We start from the raw sequence: 6,798 nt of genomic DNA, 5'->3' as shown, positions 1-6,798 counted from the left end.
CCTCTACTCTTTGATCTTTACAACTTATCCAGAACAGGAATGCAAGAAGGGACCTTGTCCTCAAGCCCGGGGATCTTAACTCTCCAGCTCTGAAATCTCTTCACTGGCTCCCCGTGGCTGCAAGGATGAACTTCAAGACCCTCTGCATTGTACACAAGACTTTCTGGGCCCTGGAACCGCTCTACCGTCAACTTTCTCTTCCAAAACATCTTATTTCTCAAACTCTCCCACTCATCCACCTCCAACTGTCTGAGGGTCAAACGCTTCTCCAAGCAGAGAGTTGGGGCAGATCTATCTCCCCGGCTGGGCCCTCCCTCTGGAACAGCCTCCCTGCCTCTCTCAAACTTGAGCAGAACAACTTCCAGTTCTGGAGGCAACTCAAGACCTTCCTTTTCGCTTCCGCTTTCTCTCTTCCTCTTCCCTGCTGATGCATCTGACTGCGACACCCACTGGTCACATGGTCACCCTCTGAACTTGGGCCCAGGCTCCTGCATGTCCAGCGACCTTGCACTCCCTCTGGGCTCCCCAGCACTTAAGGGTCTGTATCTGCAACCCTACAGTTCCCTCTCTCTGCACTTATGATCCACACTCTGGCTGCACTTGGGAGTTAACTGCACCTCCCCCTTCCCCTTCGCCCTGGCAATTCTCCCCTTCCCTCTTCCCGCACCCTTCCCTCTTCCCCGCACTTGCGTGATCTGAATGACACATGGTCTAGTGAGATCGTTATTTTGTCCTCCCTTGTTTCCCCCTCCTTGTCTTGTCGCGCCTAGAAACACTTGTGTACAGGCGCGTTCTAAATGCCACATCATATCATATCAAAACACCCATATAGCGAGTGGGGAGGATGGGCAACAAAATGTTGACATAAACGCAACTGTTACACAACCCTCTTACATTTAGTGGTACGATCCCCAATTCAAAACCTATTGCGGTAATGGAAGTTGATTGCGGAAGAGCTAACGTTTCACTCCATAGCAAGCCCTCTTTGAAATCCGATCAAGGTCAAACAATTGGTGATACATTTGAAGACTATATATAATGGCTGGTATAATTTTCACTTCATACAACTTTAAAACAGGGAACAACAAAACATTCCCAAATTGCTTATGAAAATACTTTTTTTCTACCTGCCACAAATATCAGTACCCTTTTTTGGTGTATTTATAGTGAGGTAATAGGAAAGGCGCAAATATATAACATTGTCCAAGACCATTGTGTCTGTGGATTTCCCTTGTAGTGACTCTGAACATATTTACCCTCACTCTAAATACTATATTGGTATGCAAATGAGTAAGGATGTTCAAAATATGGTCTCAGATGCCCCACATCCTAAGCGTTGTCCATAAAGAATTTTTATTTACTTTATCAAACACAAGGGATACACCGATGTTTACTGCATAAGGCCGGTGCTTTTGAGAGCTCTTGCTTAGTGGTGACAAGGGAGACAATGGTTTTCACTGCTTCCTCAGGCCATGGCAGGGGTTTGGAGGTCGAACTATGGTGGTGTACCCTGGTATCCACTGCTTGCAGTAATTTGACCATCCCAAGGAATCCTCTCATCTGCTCTCTGGTCTGGTGTTTGGGAACCCGCTGAATCGCCTTAATGCGATCATGGGACAAATGTCTCTGGCCTGCCGAAATATTATGGCCTATGTATTGCACACCGGACAAGCATAACTGTAGCTTATCTTTGGAAGCTTTGTGAGCCTTGTGAGCAAGAGCGGTCAGTAGCGCAAGAATCGTGCTTGCATGCTTCCAAGGGGGGCGAGGCCAGCAACAGATTGTCCACATACTGCACCCAGAGGGGTGCTCCTTTGAACCCAAGCGAATCAAGATCTCTTTTCAGGATTTGAGAGAACAGGCTGGGGCTCTCTATGTACCCCATTAGGAACCTAGATAACATGTACTGTAGGGTTTTTATAAGTATAGGCAAACAGGTACTTGCTGTCAGGGTGTACGGGTATCAAGAAGAAACCAGAGAACAGATCAACAACAGTAAAGTGAGTAGCAGAGGCAGGAATACATGACAAGATTGTAGTGGGGTTGGGGATCACTGGCTTCTTCGTTGGAAGAATCAGGGTGTTGCATGGACTGTGAGTGGTAACAAAAATACCTTGTTTTAGCAATGATTCAATAACATGACGGATGCCTTCCTCAGCCTGCTTGGAAATGGGATACTGAGGTACACAGGGCAGAGGCTTGGCTGGGTTCAGGGTAAGCACTTAGTATGCATTCAACGCCATTAACATGAGTGGATCATAATTTGGAAGGGACTCGGTCATACATGCCAACATTCAGATGCACCTGGGAGGGAGATTTCCACGGGAAATTGGAAGACGCATATTTTCCCATAGGAATGCCTTGGGGCTAAAGTTATTTTAGGCTGGAGACTGTGAAAAATAGCAATATTTTCCATCTAAAAATCGGGAGTCTCCCGCCTAAATCGGGAGGGTTGGCATGTATGCTTTGTGCAACAATCACTATTGCAACAAGGGAGAGGTGGTCTGGTCTCCCGGGGTCAAATCAGCATCCTTCTGTAATGCAACCAAGATCTCTAGTTCTGTATAGGCTGGGATGTCAAGGAAAATACCATCATGGGAATAGTAAATGGAACATCTTATTTTGCATATCCGATCTAAACCCAACAAATGAACAGGGGTGCAGGGGCTGAGCAAGAAAGCCTGTTCTTTACATTTACTGGGGGCAGGGCAGAGGTCTTGGGCGTAGCATCTTCCATTTCCACCATTGGACGCTGCAGGAGCTGCGAGTCCACAGCCCCCTGCCACGATTGAAGGTAAGCCCTGTTGGGCTATATTATGCTGAACTAAAAAACAGAATTGAAAAAAGAAATTTCAAAATATTGCCTCTTTGTACTGGAGATCTTTTAACTTCACCTTGATGTATACATGTTTTGCTTGTGTTATTGAAGGTGTACAACCTTATTAGTAACCACTTGGCTATTTAAATATGCGTTGCGAATCTCCACTCCAAAATGGCTGATGCATCCTCGTGTAGCGGAGCCACTCACAGCCTAGGCAGCTGCCCCTCTGTGATTGAGCAGTTCTTTCTTTGATGAGCCAATCCTTGGCCCCGGCAGGCGGAAGCCGACCCCTTCAAGTAAGGCCCCTTGTTTGTGCTTGTCCGGGCCTGGGAGGGTTCGCAGGGCCCCCTCCTTGAACCTTCCCTTATCACCTCATGGAACAGCCACCAGGTATGCAGTCTGTTACCCTGCGAACTTGGACCGATGGAACTTTGTGCGCCCCTCAAGAATACTCTGAGTCATGACTGGACATTGTTATCGGTTTCTCCACAGACCTAAACAGCTGTTGAACGAAAGTGTGCCTATGACATTCTGCCTTCCTTGCCTTACTTAATCCTCCTTTCAATGTATTTGTAAGCTTGGTGTGCAAATTCGAATCCTGGTGTGTTTTTTTAACATCTTGCACCCTATTTTGCATTGCATTCTGTGCTTCCTGTGCCAAGTAAAATCCTGGTGTTTTTTTACATCTTGCACCCCATTTTGCATTGCATTCTGTGCTTCCTGTGTAAAGTTGAATCCTGGTGTGTTTTTTTTAACATCTTGCACCCCATTTTTTGCGCTGCATTTTGCATTACATTCTGTGCTTCTTGTGCATAATCAAATCCCTGGAGTTTTCTTTAACATCTTTGCACCCCACTGTCGGCACTAAAGTGTTCCCATTGCATCTGTTTCCTTGCTTCCCTTGGCTACTAGGCCGTCTGGTAAGCTGTGATCATACTGTGCTGTGCAGCCCCTCCACTATTTTCCTCCTACCCTCCGCCGCCCCATGCCACTCACCATCTCCCCTATCTTTTCTAACTGCTATACTATCACCTCCCTCTCTCACGAAGTATGGAAGAAAAAAGTTTAAAAAAGATATTCTGACCACTAACCCTGGGCTACCTATCGCAGACACCTATGTCAGCGCAAATTCCAGACAGATTTTCACTGATATCCTCTTTTCTGTCCAGATCTATGGACTCCTCATCTTATCTCTACCCTCTCTCCTCTCACATCTTCACCCATTAATGGTGTCACTAGATGGGAAGTACTCCTTGCATACTTCTCATCATCCAGGTATATCATTAATGTCTATCACAATGGCACCATCTTGGTTCAGAGTCCTCAACTCAACCTCCTCTTCTTTGACTGACACTTGCCGCCCCTTGTCAGCTTTCCACCTCTTAACCCTTTTGTCTCTCTCTCTGTCCCACCGTCTCCGACTGGTGTACCACGCCCCCATAACCGTCCTTGGAAAACGTTCAAAGGAAGTGACCTCTTGCATCTAGCCACGCTTAATGCTCGTTCTGCCATCAAACACTCTGCCGACATCTGCCTCCTCCTTGAAGACCTTGACCTTGATATTCTTGCTTTCACCGAGACATGGTTCAATGCCAGCTCAGTCACTGCTTTTGACTCCCTTCTCCCTGATGGCTATAAGATAATCTCCAAGCCTCACACTAACAGTGCTGGCAGTGGGGTTGCTCTGATCTTCCCTGAGTGGGTCCGTTCTTCCACCATACCCACCCAGGCTTACTCTTCCTTCGAGAGCCTGGTGTGCAGGCTGGTCATCTCTCCCACCTCCTCCCTTACCATTGCCACTATCTACAGGCCACCTGGCTCTACCACCTCGTTCCTCTCCGAATGGGCTGATGTCTCCTCTTCTCTTCTTCTCACAACCACCTCTAAACTCCTTCTCCTGGGTGACTTCAAAATCCACCTTGACTCCTCAACCACGGCATCCACTCTCTTCCATGATCTCTGCACCTCGCTCTCCCTCTCCATTCTCTCGTCTGATCCTACCCACGCGTCTGGACACACCCTTGATGCCTTTTCCACAATGATCTTTTGCTCGCCCCCAAACTCATCAACCCACTCTCCTGGTCAGACCATTCTCTCCACTCCTCTCGCCTGGGTCCTCTCGGCCGTCTGACCGCACCTCCCCCAACCCTGCCATCCTCGTTCACCAACATCCGTCCGATGAAACGAGTGTCAGCCGCTGCCTTTGCATCTACCTTCATCCTCCTTCTCTCCCCACTACAGACACTACCTCTGACTCCGCTGTCAACAACCTCCATCTTGCCATCACTAATACTCTGGACTTCCTTGCCCCAGTCATGAGGATCCACCTGAAACATGCCTCCAAGCGTAACACCTGGTACGACTCTGAACTTGCAGAACTGAAATGCAAGTGCAGAGCTGCTGAATGGAAGTGGCAGACATCAGGCTCACCCTCTGATAAACTGGCCTGTTGCCTGCTCCAAAGGCAATACAGACTATCCATCCCCTCCAGGAAAAGGGCCCACATCCAGGCTTGCATCTCTAGTGCATCCAAAAACATGGCTGAACTCTGCAAGGAACTAGCCAACCTTTCTGCAGTCTCCTTCTCACCTCTTCCCCCCCAGGCTCTCTGAAACACACTGGCCACACACTTCACTGAAAAAACTCAAGACATCCTGAGCAGCCTTGCTTCCATCTTCCCCTCACCTTCCCCCACCACCCTGCCTCCTATGGCCTCCCATCCCCCCTCTACCTTTCTCTCCTCTTTCTCTCCTATCATACCTGATGAGATCACCAGAGTTGTCCGCTCCATGAAGGTCTCCTCCGAAGAGGTCTCCCCCTGTTCCTCCAGAACCATTAAGGACAATATTGACTCTCTTGCCCCTGCACTTACTGATTTCTGCAACCAGGATCTTTCCCTGCCTCCCTCAAGCACCTTGTGCGTCCCCTCTTGAAAAAACCTTCTACAGACCTGTCTTGTCTAGCTAACTACCACCCGTCTCTATCACCGCCTTCCTCAGGAAAGTCTTTGAGAAGTTGGCCTTCCCCCAACTGACCCAGCACACTGAAGTTGTTGGTTGCCTACACGACCATCAATCTGGATTACGAGCATCCAGAGGCATGGAAACTGCTCTTCTGAAGACCCTTGAGGAACTGCTCGCATCTCTTGGCTCCAACTCTCCAGCTGTTCTCATTCTACTTGATCTCTCTTCTGCATTTGACCAGGTGAACCACTCCATCTTGATAAAACGACTCTACGATACCCTAGATATCTTGTAGTGGGTACTGGACTGGCTGACCTCCTTCCTCAATAAACATCCATCTCAGGTTATTCTGGGCTCTTTCTCCTATCCCACCTCTATATCCACCTGCAGCATCCTCCAGGGCTCCAACCTTTCTCCCTGGCTCTTTAACACCTATCTTGCTTTGCTTGCACACCTCATTTCCACCTTCTCCCCATACTCCAGTGTTATACAGATGACACACAACTCTTCTTCAAACTTCCCTCTGACCCTCTCCTTACTTCCTCCATCATTTCTGACTGCCTAGTTGCCTTCCAGTCCTGGTGTGCCTCCAATGATCTCTGCCTCAATGCTGGCAAGACTGAGATCCTTCCCATTGGGACACCTGCTCCCTCTTTCTTCCCCTCACTCTGGCCACCTTTTATGGGCTCTCCCCCTTCTCCTTCGTCTTAAGCCAGAAACCTTGGAGTCATCTTCGACTGCTCTCTTGCCTTCCCCCCTCACAGTCAGGACCTTGTCAAGAAGGCCTACTTTCAACTCCACCTCCTCAAAGGAATCCTTCCTTTCCTTACTTTCCCTCAGAAGCTCATTGTTTCTAGAGATCTGTTTCTCTCTAGGCTAGACTACTGCAATGGCCTCTTCCTTAATCTACCCTCTTCGTCTCTACAACCCCTCCAGCTAATCCAGAACATTATCCTTGGACTCAAGCCCAGGGACCGCATCTCTCCAGCCCCAAAATCCCTCCACTGGCTCCCG

This window comes from Ambystoma mexicanum, chromosome 7p (assembly GCF_040938575.1).
Source record: "Ambystoma mexicanum isolate Mex_15411 chromosome 7p, UKY_AmexF1_1, whole genome shotgun sequence".
NCBI classification, from domain to species: Eukaryota; Metazoa; Chordata; class Amphibia; order Caudata; family Ambystomatidae; genus Ambystoma; species Ambystoma mexicanum.
The sequence above is the reverse complement of the archived record's forward strand: the minus strand, read 5'-3'. Positions refer to the sequence as shown.